Raw genomic sequence first — 16346 nt, 5'->3', positions numbered from 1 at the left:
CTTCAGGACTCTAAGCTGCTAAAAGGTGGAGAAAAACCAGTCTAGCTACGGAAGGCAGCAGAGGATCAGGTAAGTAAAACCAGCAAATGATCCTTTCAGTGCAGGGTACAGCCCCACTGCAAGGAATAACTTTTTAGCAGCTCAGCGTTGGGCTTTAAGGGTTTATTTTTTTAATTTTAGGGGTTGATTGTCTTAATGTAGGTGTTGATAGTAAGGGCTAATTTAACTTGGTAGAAAGTTCGATAGAAGGAAAGTACACGTACATGTGTCAAGGATAATTGAAGCTGTAGGTGTGCCCAAAATGTGCCGTGCTGAGTAAAGGCTCATTTCATGCAACGGTTGCCAACAACCTGTTAAATAACAGGAGTGGCTGTAAAGATCTTCCCGCGCATCTGAACGTTTACATCTGTACAGGGATACACGCACTGCCCTGGACGCAGACAGACTGCCCTCTCCCTGTAATACATGCACTGCCCTGGACGCAGACAGAATGCCCTCTCCCGGTACAGATGTAAATACTTGACTGTGAAGGGATATCTGTACAGTCGCCCTTCCATAGATTTTTAACAGGCTGCTGGCTGTGTCTGTATCTGCCACACCAGAAATGCATCCGAAACGCAGAAATTGTGGTTTGAAGTAGCCTTTAACCCAGATTTGTATTCAGTGTGACCTTTCCTGTTACAGCAGGATAGTGTAAGTGTGTGTGTGTATATATAATATAAATATTACGCGCTCAGCATGTGCTTGTTTTTAGGAGTAATGTCGGTTTAAAAAAAAAAAAAAAAAAAAACAGTTTTAAACATCTGTCCTCTGAGTTGATTTTGTACATTTCTTGCAGTTTCAGGAAGTATATAGTTTGGGGGGGCTTTGGTGAGGGGGCGTAATGTTCTTGATGGCAATTCAGTAGGCAGACACAACATGGTTAAAGTATATACTAATTTTGTATAAGTAATCGATTATAATAGAAATATGGAGCAGCATGTATATTGCAATGTAAAGTCAAAAATACATTTTAAAGTGGAGGTTCACCCAAAAAATAAAATTTTAACATTACATTCAGCCGAGTTGTCCTAATGACAATCAGCATTTTTTTTTTATTTTATCCCCGTACATACCGTATTTTCACTGCCGCTTCCGGGTATGTCTTCTGCGGGACTGGGCGTTCCTAATTGATTGACAGGCTTCCGACCGTCGCATACTGCGCGTCACGAGTTGCGGAAAGAAGCCAAACGTTGGTGCGCAGGCGCTGTATAGAGCCCCTCTTTAAAGCAGTGGTTCACCCTCATTACCAACATTCTAGCATTAAATTAAGCATAGTAGCGCGAGCTACAGTATGCCTGTATTTATTTTTTTAGCCCCGTACTCACTGTGCAATCGTATAGATAAGATTCCGACTCCCCGCGGGGAATGGGCGTTCCTATCCAGAGGGAGGATGATTGACGGCCGGCTATGGCACGTCACGCTCCCCGAAGATAGCCGGAGTAGGTCTCGGCTCTTCACGGCGCTATACGGCGCCTGCGCACAGACTATGCGCAGGTGCAGTGAAGAGCCAAGTCCTATTTCGGCTATTTCCGGAGAAGCGTGATGTGCCAGAGCCAGCCGTCAATCATCTTCCCTCTGGATAGGAACGCCCATTCCCCGCGGGGAGTCGGAATCTTCTATATAGGATTGCACAGTGAGTACGGGGCAAAAAAAATAAATACAGGCATACTGTAGCTCGCGCTACTATGCTTAATTTTATGCTAGAAGAAAAAAATATATATTTTCTTTTTTTTATAGGGTGAACCCCCGCTTTAAGTAGATCTTGCAGATTTAAAAAATTGCAAACCCAAATCAATATGAAAAGGGGACTTCTAGAAGTGACTGTGCAAGCTTTTAAGGAAACCTATACTGAGGAAAATAAAATGCCTTACCTGACCTCTGTCCTGAAAATACAAATTCTCTGGCTGTCGTATGGATCCAGTGACTACCATACATATAATACATATAATAATCTGAATTTCTGATGGAATTTTCTGTCGGAATTCTGATGAAGCTGACTTTCATCAGTCTTGCATACACCTTGTCAGACTGAATTTCGACCGTCCAAAACGCGGTGACGTAAAACACTACGACGAGCCAAGAAAAATAAAGTTCAATGCTTCCGAGCATACGTCGACTTGATTCTGAGCATGCGTGGGTTTTTTCTCCGTCGGAGTTGCACACAGACGATAGAAATTTCTGATCGTTTTTTTTTTCCATTGGAATTTTTGTGTATTTCTAGACACCAATGGACTTTTTTCATCAAATTCCGATCGTGTGTACGCGGCATAAGTCGCTTACTTGTGAGAAGTATGTAGATCACATGTTCTGACTTTCCTGATCCACATGCTTGTTCCAGGCCAGTGTCTCGAGCACCCAGCTTTTCTGGGAGGCATGCTGACATCACTTGTTCCTCCCATGGAAACGTTGAAAACCACGGCTCAGACGAGTATTTTTTCTGTAATAGCTTAATGCCTTTGTGGGTTTGCCTGACTTTTGAGGCTTTCAGTGAAAGGAAATCTTCCATTTTCATGGAAGGCCCCACTAATGTCGAATAATAATTTGACACATTTAAAAAAATAAAAAATCACTTACCGGCAGACAGTTACTGAACTGCAGGATGAATTATGAGAACGCCCACCAGTAGAGGGGTACCAAAAATTACAGTTTCAAAATTCATATAGAATTGTATTCGACTTTTTAATATCGTGAATTTCAATGAACATGAATTTCTGCTATTATCAGCACCTTTAGTGCAAGAAAAGCTCAAGAGAAATGCATCCCTTTCAATTCTATGTGTGTCTTCACACTGGTCCCTTGCGCTTCCGTTTATGGTGTTAAAAATCCTGCTTGCTGCATTTTCGGTCAGTTAAATGCATTGAAAACACATCAATAACGCACCCATGTTGTGTTTTTTTTATGCTGTTTTTGAGTCACATGACCTATGAAAAACACACTATAAGCACAGTAAAATCGTGGTAGAATTTGTGGCAAAATCGCTTGCATTTTCTGGTGGCATTTATAGGCATCTTTTTCTCCATTGTCAAAATGCCGTAAACACCAATTTTGCCCGATTTTTATTTTTCGGCCACCAAAATTCCAGGCCATCTACTACAAGATGACATGGATGGGTGGGTGTTTTCAATATGTGACAGCGGCTGCAGGGAGAAGATCCCCCGCCCACTGTCACAGAGCCGGGAGCATGGGAGGTGGGTGTATAGGAGCAGGTTGCACCCTAAATATGGATGCATGCATGCACCTAAATGAACTTGGCCTTTAATTCTAAAATTTATAATCTGAAACGTTTTTTTTTTTTTTTTTTGCGTCCTCTATAAAAAAAATGTAGGTACCAAAGTTTGTCGTCATTTTACAGACGCAAGCAATTTGGGGTTTTGACATGTTGGGGATTACCTAAAGTAACCCCCTCTTTTGTAATTCACCCAAAAAGTGGGTATTATATTGTGCTTGTGTGCACACAAATTTGTTTTCCCTGAAAATTTGCATTTAAATGCCACAATTTAATTTCCAATGCCTGTGCTTTCATAAAATATATAATGTTTGGGGTTTCTAAGTAATTTTCCAGCAAGTATGAAAATTGAAAAATTGCTTCTGGACAGGAAGTGGTTAAAGGCAGGAAAGTCAGGTTTCATTCAGTTTTCTTTTCTAATTCTGCATACACACGATCGGAAATTCCGACAACAAAAGTCCGATGTGAGCTTTTGGTCAGAAATTCCGAACGTGTGTAGGCTCCATCTGACATTTGCTGTCGGAATTCCACCACGATTTTACTGTGCTTATAGTGTGTTTTTTCATAGGTCATGCGACTCAAAAACCGCATCAAAAACACAACATGGGTGCGTTATTGATGTGTTTTCAATGCATTACAAAGGGGAGGTGCATTTTTTTTAAACTGACCGAAAATGCAGTAAGCAGGACGGAAGCACAAGGGACCAGTGTGAAGACACACATTTTAAAGGGATGCATTTCTTTTGAGTTTTTCTTGCGCTAAAGGTGCCGATAATAGCAGAAAAAATCATGTTCATTGAAATTCATGATATTAAAAAGTCAAATACAATTCTATATGAATTTATTTGTAAACTGACATTTTCAGTACCCCTCTACTGGTGGGCGTTCTCGTAATTCATTCTGCTATTCAGTAACTGTCTGCCGGTAAGTGCAGCCTCATCAGTGCCCATCAGTGAAGGAGAAAACGTACTTATTTACAACATTTTAAAAACAAAAACTCAGCCCCCTCCCCCAAGGCTCTTTTGCTAAACAAATAAAAACCCAGTGGTGATCAAGTTCCACCAAAAGAAAGCTCTATGGGAACTAAATTATAAAAATGTTGTTTTGGGTACAGTGTAGCATGACCGCGACAGTGCTGAAAGATGTAAATTGTCCTGGGCAGGAAGCGGGGAAAGTGCCCAGTAGGCATGTGTTTAAAGTGTGTGTGTGTGTGTGTGTGTGTGTGTGTGTGTGTGTGTGTGTGTGTGTGTGTGTGTGTGTTTTTTTCTTTTTTTTTTTTTTCATTATTTTTTTTTTTTTTTTGCTTCTGTAAATTTTAAAAAAAGTAGGGGATTTTATAATCTATACCTTACCAGCAGGTGGTGACCCTCCCCCCCAAAAAAGCAGCAGTGGTGACTCCCAATCCTGAATGTCCCCATCACCTCTCCAGTCTTACACATTTACACTCTAGTCAATATTCTAATCGCACACAGACCTGGATTAATGGCTCGTAGAAAGAATTTGGGTGCTGAAACGATCTCCAGCTGGGCACTGGAACCATCAAACAGTAAAAAAATATTCGCCAGCACACCACGGATCGCAGACGGCGTCCAAAAATGCAATACAAATAAGGCATTACAAAAAAGTGCAACGTTTCGATGCCACGCAGGACCTCTTCGTCAGGCAAGTAATCGATTACTTGCCTGACAAAGAGGTCCTGCGTGGCCTCGAAACTTTTCACTTATTAGTAATACATTTTTGGACGCTGTCTGCGATCCGTGGTGTGCTGGCGAATATTTTTTTACACTTCTGCTGCTTGTCCCACAAGTCGCAAAGTAAATGGCAGACATGTTTGCAGCACTTTCAAACGCTTAGCAAAGTATTTCCCTTTTTTATGAGAACTAAATGTCGCTTTCAGCGTCTGCTCGCTGTGAGCATTATTGCATAACCTTCAGGTGCACTGTGAGGCCCTTCAATATCTTAAGTCTTTTTGGATGGAGAGAAAAATAACATTTCATTTTAAATTATTTAAAAGAATATCTAAACACAAGAACAAAGCTGTAAAGATAGCTGAGAAAGCTGAAAACATGGTCAGAAATTTCAGTTACCTTCTTAACCACTTGCTGACCAGCTCACGCACTTCTTATTGCGGCTCTCGGTCCGTGCATGTGAGATTGCCGGCCGCCCACGATTGTTATGCACATAGGCAGAACAGGGATCTGCCTTTGTAAACGAGGCGATTGCCTGTTATGCCAGATGACATGACAGAGATCTACTGTACCCAGTGATCGTAACAGTGATTTCTGTCATGTCCCAGTAAGCCCCCCCCCCACAGTTGGAACACACTCAGGGAGCACAGCTAACCCCTTGATCGCCCCCTAGTGTTAACCCCTTCCCTGCCAGTGTAATTTCTACATTGATCATATTTTTTTTTTTTTTTTTTTTTTTTTTAGCACTGATCAATGTAATATCACTGGTCTCCAAAAAGTGTAATTTGAGGTCGGATTTGTCCGCCGCAAAGTCCATAAACCTACCCTGTAGTTTGTAGACAAGATCATTCTGTGCGCAAACCAATCAATATACGCTTATTGCAATTTTTTTTTCTGTTTTGACCAAAAATATGTAGAATACATATTTGCCTAAATTTATGAAGATTTTTTTTTTTTATTATTCTAGAGCAAAAAAAAAAAAAAACGCAGAGGTGATCAAGTACCACCAAAAGAAAGCTGCTGTTTGTGGGGAAAAAATACATACATTTTGTTTGGGTACAAAGTCGCATGACCGCGCAATTGTCAGTTAAAGCAACGCAGTGCTGTATTGTAATAAATGGCCTGGTCATTATGGAGGCCAATTCTTCTGGGGGTGAAGTGGTTAAAGCGGAGCTCCACACTAAAGTGGAACTCACGCTGATTGGAACCCGCCCCCCCTCCGGTGTCACATTTGACACCTTTCAGGGGGGTGCAGATACCTGTCTAAAGACAGGTATTTGCACCCACTTCCGGCCACACGTCTCGGGCAAAAGATGGGTTTTTCCCGACTTCCCGTCTGTCCCCCGTTGTGTGCTGGGAACACTTGGCTCCCAGCACACAGCGTGTGAGCCAATCGGCGGGCGCAGCGCGACTCGCGCATGCGCCGTAGGGAGCCGGGTAGTGAAGCCGGAGCACTTCACTTCCTGGTTCCCTCACTGAGGATGGCGGGGGGAGCATCAGAGTGACGAGCGATCGCTCATCCTCTGCTGCGGACGGCGCTGGACTCCAGGACAGGTAAGTGTCCTAATATTAAAAGTCAGCAGCTGCAGTATTTGTAGCTGCTGGCTTTTAATATTTTTTTTTAATGGCACATCCGCTTTAAGGACCGCCCCTTAGAGATATACGGTGGCAGGGCGGCCCTCCTGTGTGAAGTCACATACCTGCACATAATTTCGTGCACAGGGTGCGCGCTGATTCCAACCCGGTTCCAGCTGTGATTGGACACAGCGGGAGCCAATCGGCAGGTGCGGCGGACACGATAATCACTCTGACGAGAGGCAGAACGGTGCTCTGCCTATGTAAACGAGGCAGACCGCCGTTCTGCCGGAGGGTAAGATGGCGATCTTGTGTTTCTGCCAAGAAACACGGATCTCTTTTCCCCCAGTCAAATCACCTGCCCCCTAGGGACACACTTAACCCTTTGATTGCCCCTGATGTTAATCCCTTTCCTGCCAGTGTCATTGGTTCAGTGACGGTGCACTAATCCAGGGCTCGACAATTCCCGGGCGCCAGGTCGCCATGGCGACTAGAAATAGGGTCCTGGCGACTTGGCTTGTGAGCTGGCGCCATCTGGTGGTGATCCGTTGGTATTACAAGTTAAGCATTACAAGTTAAACAGCAATTCTAATGTAATTTTTCACTGCCATCTTCTTCCCTCTAATTAGAACCCCCAAACATTATATATATTTTTTATCCTAACACCCTAGAGAATAAAATGGCGATCGTTGCAATACTTTCTGTCACGCCGTATTTGCGCAACGGTCTTGCAAGCGCACTTTTTTTTGGGACAAAATTACACTTTTTTAAATAAAAAAATAAGACAACAGTAAAGTTATCCCCATTTTTTTTAATATTATGAAAGATATTGTTACGCTGAGTAAATTGATACCCAACATGTCACGCTTCAAAATTACGTCCGCTCGTGGAATGGCGTCAAACTTTTACCCTTTAAAATCTCCATAGGCGACGTTTAAAAAACTCTACAGGTTGCATATTTTGAGATACAGAGGAGGTCTAGAGCTATAATTATTGCTCTCGCTCTACCAATCGCAGCGATACCTCACATGTGTGGTTTGAACACCATTTACATATGCGGTCACTGCTCACGTATGTGTTCGCTTCTGCGCGCAAGCTCGTCGGGACGGGGCGTGTTTTCTGGCTCCTAACTTTTTTAGCTGGCTCCTAGATTCCAAGCAAATTTGTCAACCCCTGCACTAATCTCTGTATTGGTGTCCGATTTGTCTGCAGCAATGTCGCAGTCCTGCTAGGAATTGCTGACGGCCGCCTTTACTAGTAAAAAAAAAATATATAATTCCATAGTTTGTAGATGCTATAACTTTATGCTTATTGGGATTACATTTTTTTTCTTCTTTTTTGGGGGGTATGTTTTTATAGCAGAAAGTAAAGGGGTGTGTGTGTGTGTGTGTGTGTGTGTGTGTGTGTGTGTGTGTGTGTGTGTGTGTGTATAGTGTGTATTTTTTTTTATAGTGCAAAAAATAGAAAAATTATGAAATACCACCAACAGACCGTTCTATTTGTGGGGGAAAAAGTAACGCAGTGCTGTATCGCAAAAATTTCCTGTCCTGAATGGCTGAAGTGGTTAAACGCCACTTTTGTTGCAAATACAGAAATATGGCGTATACAATTGTGACACAAGTGATTAATGTTATTTAAAATTACCTTTTCCTTTTCAATCTGCAGCTCTGTAATTTTCTGAAAACGCAATGCAATATGGCTTCCTGGAGGTCTTCTATACACAGATGACAGATGGTGTACAGAACGCGCCCCCAGAAACATAATTTCCTGTTTGTGTGATTGGCTCACCAATTTTTCCAGAAGTCTGCCTAAGATACAAGTCAGATTTCAGGCATCCCCTGCAACACAAATGTCATTTCTGGTGAGCTACTCCCATTAGGAAATCATGTCTAAAGGGATGCAGACCCTGCAATTTTCCTCATTACATTTCTATAGGTGCACAGCTGATTGATAATTTAAGAGACCACTCCCATTAGACTCACTTTCCCACATGGATACAGATAAATGGAGATTTCTTCAGAATAACAAAAAGTAGGCATCTGCAACAACGTTTTTTTTAAAATCCTTGTACATAGATCACCCAGAGGGGAAGGTTGTTTTTTTTTTCTCAACAAAAGTGGAGTTGCACTTTAAGTGCACAGGCTGTTAAAGGACATAAGATTTCTAACAGGATCAACAGTTGTATTTAGGGGTGCAACGGATCACAGTTGATCCGTGATCCGAACGGGTCGGATCGGAACACACTTTGATCCGCGGATTGCCACGGCTCCGGAGCTAGGCCGAAGCCGCGGCCTTTCCTAATGTTACGGCGGCGGCTCCGGAGCTAGGCCGAGGCCGCAGCCTTTCCTAATGTTATGGCCGCGGCTTCAGCCTACCTCCGGAGCCGCGACCATAACGCTAGGAAAGGCCGCGGCTTCGGCCTAACTCCGGAGCCGCTGCCGTAACATTAGGAAAGGCCGCGGCTTCGGCCTAGCTCCGGAGCCGCGGCCATCTTGGTACACCCGGCGGCGGCCCTCCTCTGTTTACACCCACAGCGGTGGAGCCCACGCTCGGGGAGTGTCTGTCGGTACAAGCTGGGGGGGGGGGTCAGTCACTGTATTGAGAGCAGAGGGGGTCACTGTACTAAAAGAAGGGGGCCCGGGTCACTACTCCAAGAGGGGGGGGGTCACTGTACTCCAAGAGGGGGGGGGTCACTGTACTCCAAGAGGGGGGGGGTCACTGTACTCCAAGAGGGGGGGGGTCACTGTACTCCAAGAAGGGGGGGGTCACTGTACCGAGAGGAGGGGGAGGGTCACTGTACCGAGAGGAGGGGGAGGGTCACTGTACCGAGAGGAGGGGGAGGGTCACTGTACCGAGAGGAGGGGGAGGGTCACTGTACCGAGAGGAGGGGGGAGGGTCACTGTACCGAGAGGAGGGGGGAGGGTCACTGTACCGAGAGGAGGGGGGAGGGTCACTGTACCGAGAGGAGGGGGGAGGGTCACTGTACCGAGAGGAGGGGGGAGGGTCACTGTACTGAGAGGAGGGGGGGTCACTGTACCGAGGGGGTACTATAGTTGGTGGGGGAATGTTGATATTACAGTGGGGGAGATTTTCTTTTTTTGCGATCCGAAAAATTATCCGATCCGTGACTCCTGATCCGAGGAACGATCCGAACCGTGAGTTTTTTGATCCGTTGCACCCCTAGTTGTATTTCTATATTTGCAGAATATATACCTAGCCTAAATGAATGAAGCAAGTAATTCTAAGGCTTTGTAAGCTTTAATACTTTAACGTTTTTTGTTCTTTGGCTTGTCGTCGCCGACTGCAGGCAGAACAATGGGAGCATCGGGAATGTGACCCTACTTCCCCCAGCTGCTTTTATCTTCAGAGCAGGGGGGGGGGGGGGGGGGAACTCTGATATGAGGGAGGGGGGCAGCAGAGAACACTACTGTGGAGGAGGGGGGAGATATGATGGGGGGGGGGGGCATAGGACACTACAGTGGGGGAGGGTGATGTAAGGGGGGCAGAGGATACTACTGTGGGTAAAGGAGTAATGTAAAGGGGGGGGGGGCACTGCTGGGAGCTTGATGGGGTGTTTGTTTTTTTGAAAGGGCACCCAACCCCCACCCCATCCACTTTGCTTTTTTTTTATTTTTTTTATGCATTTTCTGCATTAAAAAAAAAAAACTTTTACTGCCTGTTCCCCCTCCCCTTTCACCTCCCTAAGTATAGATCCAGCGCTGTGCCCATCTGCAGTTATGCTTTCCCCTCACCCTTCTCTCACAGGCTGCACTGATAGTAGCAGGAGCTCCTGCTACTATCAGTGCAGCCTGTGAGAACACACGCAGTGGGGTCACACGCCGTAGAGGAGGATCAGAAAGTGCCAGCGGGGGACCCCAAAAGAGGAGAAATGGTGCTGCTCTGTGCAATACAATTGCACGCAGCAGGTAAATATAGCATTTTTTTTTATTTTACGAAAAAAACGAAGCTTTATAATTTACTTTAGGGATGTTGTTAGCCTTATATTATTAAAATTTACATGACCCTTTTTTTTTTTTCTGTTCACAGATAACTCAGAGGAAATTTGCACAGCTTCGGCTTTGAAGAATTTACAGCGCAGGTTGCAGATCTGAGCCGTGATAAACTTGTCTGCACAACAGCACATTTGCCATACATGTCATTGAATGCTCGGAGATGGCGGGCCGCGTTCACTCGCCATCAACAGCTGTGCATAGCACGTTTTACCATAAGTTAAAAAAAAAATATATATATATTCATTTTTTATTTGTTTCCCCTTTTTTTTTTCTAGTCTAAGTTACTATTAACAGCTAATATGCAACAGTTCAGTCTTGTGTTTTTTATTTTTTTTTAATTGATATAATTTTTTTTTCTGAAACTTGTATTTATTAAATACTTAAACTCAGTATTACCTACTTAATGCCTTTTTTAAAAGACGGTTTTAACAGAGGATAATTTGAGCCTTAATCGCATGGTTTATTTTCTATACATTACCTCGAATCTGCTCTTAACTCCTTCACTGCCAGCGGGCCAACAAAGCGGGATCTTACACTGCCTCGCCTGCCTCTCTCGCATTGAAGGTGTTTTGTACACTTGATTTTTTTTTTTATTTCCTAAAACTTAGCACATGCTTTGAGACTATGTTTACGTTCTTGCGGTATCAAGTGAATCTGCTTGAAGTTACGTTGGACCTGCCTGTTGGGTTTGTTTTTTCAGCAGTGGCACCTCAGCTGCAGAAGAGGACTGTTGGGTCCAAAAATAAATGTAGTGGCCAAGCAAGTGGACTCATGGATGTCTAGACGACTGTAATCCTTGATCATGTTATACAGTTAGGGGTGATTCCGGAAGAAAGTGTTGAAATCCTCCTGGAGAATCAATTGCAACCTCAGTGCTTAACTTGTTTGAACATATGAGAGAAAAAAACTCTGAATTGAAGACTCTGGTGCATCAGAGCTGGTTGCCTGGGTAGTTATTAGGCTTGTGCAGGAACCCAGTGGTTAGAATACAAGTATATACTGTTTGTTTAATTTTTGCCTGTATCTTTTTTTTTTTTTTTTTTTTTTTATGTGTTTCTTCCAACTCCATTGACCACCTGCTTTTTATTCTTTCGGTAAGGGTTCTGACCTCATTTGTTTATAATAATCTTCAGATGATTTTTTTCCCCCTTCCTTCCACATGTGCACATATAAGTCTAATGCAAATAAAATGATTTTACGTTTTCTAGTTTAAATGTAGTGTGTGTTTTTTGTATTTTTTTTTTTTTTGTTGTTAAATCATAACTAAACTCTTATACTTTTCAGCCAAGGAAGCTGCCATCTTGGCCTCTGTTTGATCTGCGACTACCATGGTGCTGCACATGTAATCAGTTATGACACCAGCCATTTGATGAATATACAGTTTGGCTGACGGCACAAGCAAATGCGACAGTTGGCATTTTTTTTTTTTAAACTGTTAAATTAAAGGGTTTAATTTTGCTTTAACAACATTTTCTTCTTGTCACACTGTTTTGCACCTATCAGTCCATTGATATAGGCTTAGCTATACAACCTGAGACTTAAGCAAGTAGGGGTAAGCCCACCCAAAATATTTTATTTTTTACCAAATGCAGATAGAAGAACCACCGAGTTTATAGGGGACCCCAACTGAATAAATCGCCCTGATTTCCCTTACTGGATTGTTCAGAATTTTAAAGCAGATGTACAAGCATACATCTATATACATGGGTATTATACATATTCAGTTTAGGAACTCAGAGATTTGTAATCTTGCTTAAAGTGTCATTAAACCCAGACTATGAAAAACTCTCATTACATACTATATAGCAGAATGTGCATACTCGCAAACCCACTAAAGCATTCGTTTTTGTGGTTGTCCCTCCCATCTTCTCTGTGTCCCCCATTGCAGGCTGCTATTGTGTAGACCAGCTGGTGTCCTCTGAGCATGCCCTTTGAAGCACTTAATTTCCTCCTTTTTCTTATAGTATAGAGTCACAATTTTGGGCATATACAGTGAGGGGGGGGGGGAGATTATTTGATCGCCTGCGGATTTTGTATGTTTGCCCACTGACAAATGACCAGTCTAATTTTAATGGTAGTTTTTTTTCCAGGGGTGCCATACAATTACTGTGAGTGAGGGTCACTTTGATTTATGGCACCACGGTCACTGCGCCATATACTTGCTTTTGTAGCACCTGCCTCCTGGGCCGGGCCTAGCGTACCATAGTTTGTAGCTATAACTTTCTTGAACGATGAACGTTTTGAACATTTAATCACATTTATTCAATTTATTTTTATGTGTATTTTTATACAGTGCCTTGCGAAAGTATTCGGCCCCCTTGAACTTGGCGACCTTTTGCCACATTTCAGGCTTCAAACATAAAGATATAAAACTATTTTTTTTTTGAAGAATCAACAAGTGGGACATAATCATGAAGTGGTACGAAATTTATTGGATATTTCAAACTTTTTTAACAAATAAAAAACTGAAAAATTGGGCGTGCAAAATTATTCAGCCCCTTTACTTTCAGTGCAGCAAACTCTCTCCAGAAGTTCAGTGAGGATCTCTGAATGATCCAATGTTGACCTAAATGACTAATGATGATAAATAGAATCCACCTGTGTGTAATCAAGTCTCTGTATAAATGCACCTGCACTGTGATAGTCTCAGAGGTCTGTTTAAAGCACAGAGAGCATCATGAAGAACAAGGAACACACCAGGCAGGTCCGAGATACTGTTGTGGAGAAGTTTTAAAGCCGGATTTGGATACAAAAAGATTTCCCAAGCTTTAAACATCCCAAGGAGCACTGTGCAAGCGATAATATTGAAATGGAAGGAGTATCAGATCACTGCAAATCTACGAAGACCTGTCCGTCCCTCTAAACTTTCAGCTCATACAAGGAGTAGACTGATCAGAGATGCAGCCAAGAGGCCCATGATCACTCTGGATGAACTGCAGAGATCTACTGCTGAGGTGGGAGACTCTGTCCATAGGACAACAATCAGTCGTATACTGCACAAATCTGGCCTTTATGGAAGAGTGGCAAGAAGAAAGCCATTTCCTAAAGATATCCATAAAAAGTGTCGTTTAAAGTTTGCCACAAGCCACCTGGGAGACACACCAAACATGTGGAAGAAGGTGCTCTGGTCAGATGAACCAAAATCGAACTTTTTGGCAACAATGCAAAACATTATGTTTGGCGTAAAAGCAACGCAGCTCATCACCCTGAACACACCATCCCCACTGTCAAACATGGTGGTGGCAGCATCATGGTTTGGGCCAGGGACAGGGAAGATGGTTAAAATTGATGGGAAGATGGATGGAGCCAAATACAGGACCATTCTGGAAGAAAACCTGATGGAGTCTGCAAAAGACCTGAGACTGGGATGGAGATTTGTCTTCCAACAAGACAATGATCCAAAACATAAAGCAAAATCTACAATGGAATGGTTCACAAATAAACATATCCAGGTGTTAGAATGGCCAAGTCAAAGTCCAGACCTGAATCCAATTGAGAATCTGTGGAAAGAACTGAAAACTACTGTTCACAAACGCTCTCCATCCAACCTCACTGAGCTCGAGCTGTTTTGCAAGGAGGAATTTCAGTCTCTCAATGTGCAAAACTGATAGAGACATACCCCAAGCGACTTACAGCTGTAATCGCAGCAAAAGGTGGCGCTACAAAGTATTAACTTAAGGGGGCTGAATAATTTTGCACGCCCAATTTTTCAATTTTTTTATTTGTTAAAGTTTGAAATATCCAATAAATTTCGTTCCACTTCATGATTGTGTCCCACTTGTTGTGTCCCACATTGTTTGAAGCCTGAAATGTGGCAAAAGGTCGCAAAGTTGAAGGGGGCCGAATACTTTCGCAAGGCACTGTGTGTGTGTGTGTGTGTGTGTGTGTGTGTGTATATAATATATATATTGTGTGTGTGTGTGTGTGTGTGTGTGTGTGTATATGTATATAATATATATATTGTGTGTGTGTAATTATACTTTTTTTTTTTTTTTGTATATGTATGATACACTCTTTCACAGGGGTATATTTATTTACTTTTGTTCAGTCACTGAACTTAGCGCTGCTATTTCATATCGCTATAACTTTCTTGCAAACCAAATAAGTTAGTTATTGGGATTATTTTATTTATTTTTAACTGAAGACATAGCAGAATAAATTTTGCCCTACATTCATGAAGAAATTATATATATTTTTTAGATATAAATGTATTTACGTACAGTGTTGGTCGCACAATTGTCCATTAAAGTAGCAGTGCTGAATAGCAAAAAATTGCCTGGTCATGAATGTTCCAGAGGGCAAGTGGTTAATCGTGAGACTGGCACAGCACCAATCGGGGTTGGTACATCAGCAGAGTAATAAAAGCCCCTCCTACAGATCTCACCCTGTGAATGCCAAAGAACAGGGGAAGATCATGTGACACAATAGCACTGCAGCAATAAGGTACTTGGAGGATTAAAAAGAAAAAAAAATACAGTGGCCTGATATAGGATTCATGTGAATGAATGATGACAATTAACACTTCTCTCTGTTTTACTATCACTAACCATCTTTGTTATACAGGAAGAAGGTGGCACAGTCAGGTCAGTATGCACTTTCTACCTAACTCTTTCTTGAAATTGGCAATAAATCCACTAATTTACCTTTTTCACAAACTAGAAATATTCCATTAATGTTAACCAATTCTTAAACATACCTAAGTTCTTCCTGCAGTGCTTCTATTTACATTCTGTTTGCTACAGCATATGCTATGTTTAACCACCTCAGTACCAGACACCTCTGCCCCCATCCTGCCCAGACCAATTTTCAGATTTCAACACTGTCACAATTACTCAGTCAAGCAACGCTACCCAAACAAAACTTTTAATCATTTTTTTTTTTTAGGCAGATCTTTCTTTTTGTGGTATTTAATCACCACCGAGTTTTTTTGCTGTATGAGCGGAAAAATACCCCAAATTTTACAACACAATGCGATTTTTCTTAGTTTGCTATAAAGAATTTATAGCGAGTAACAGACAATAAGAAATACATCCATAAATAATCCGTAATGAGTTGACAAAGGGGTAAAACTTGCATAGACAGAATATACAGTGTTCTTGGTAAAAACATATATACATTCTCTGAGTATCCAATAATGTAGTTCAAAGCCACATATGTAAACCTGGTAGGGGGGGGACCATCCACCCCCAACCAGGAAACATGGAACAATGTAATAAATCCTCAGTGTAGGGAGATCATAACTGTTTGGTCCAGGGCAACCAGATCTGGTCATATTTCTAGGGGCAGCCTCTGTTAGTGTAAGTCAGCTTATACAGGGGTAACACCGCATTTATGGATGATTCCCAGGACTCTACCCTGGGGGGAGAGGAGGGAGCCCATTTCAGCAGGATTTCCTTTTTGGCATAGAACAATAAAAAGGAGACAAGCAGCTTAGTGTACTGGGGTCTCTGATCATCTTGAATATCTAACAAGGCTAATTCAGGCAACATCGGAAGTGACGGCTGTAGGCGGATAACATTTTATACGTTTAGGCCAAAATGTATTCTGCTACATTTCTTAAGAAAAAAATAACCCAAATCCGTGTATATTTAACCCGTGGAAAAATTAGTCTACAAACGATGGTATTTACCTTTTGAAAATAGTCCTGATGTACTGACTGCCTGTCATTTCTTGAGAGCCTAAAAGACCGGGACCGTAAAAATATCTCCCAAATTACCCCTTTTTGGAAAGCAGACAGTCCAAGGTATTTAGTAAGTGGCTTGGTGAGATTTTTAAGTTGTATTTTTTTTTTTTGTCACTTTGT

General features: G+C 42.3%; 1 protein-coding gene across 2 annotated transcripts in view; it reads left to right on the top strand.

Annotated features, from left to right (window-relative positions):
• Positions 1-11757, top strand: part of RAP2C (RAP2C, member of RAS oncogene family) — a 39107-nt gene extending 27350 nt beyond the window's left edge. Inside the window, exon 4 of one of the 2 annotated variants that reach the window (XM_040323697.1) lies at positions 10578-11757. The gene's annotated coding sequence lies outside the window, so the exon portion shown is untranslated. Of the gene's footprint in view, positions 1-8195; positions 8317-10577 lie in introns of those variants that run through there. The other variant, XM_040323698.1, reaches the window with a different exon arrangement.
• Positions 11758-16346: the final 4589 nt, after the last annotated feature.

This window comes from Rana temporaria, chromosome 9 (genome assembly GCF_905171775.1).
Source record: "Rana temporaria chromosome 9, aRanTem1.1, whole genome shotgun sequence".
Classification (NCBI taxonomy): domain Eukaryota; kingdom Metazoa; phylum Chordata; class Amphibia; order Anura; family Ranidae; genus Rana; species Rana temporaria.
The sequence above is the reverse complement of the archived record's forward strand: the minus strand, read 5'-3'. Positions and strand labels throughout refer to the sequence as shown.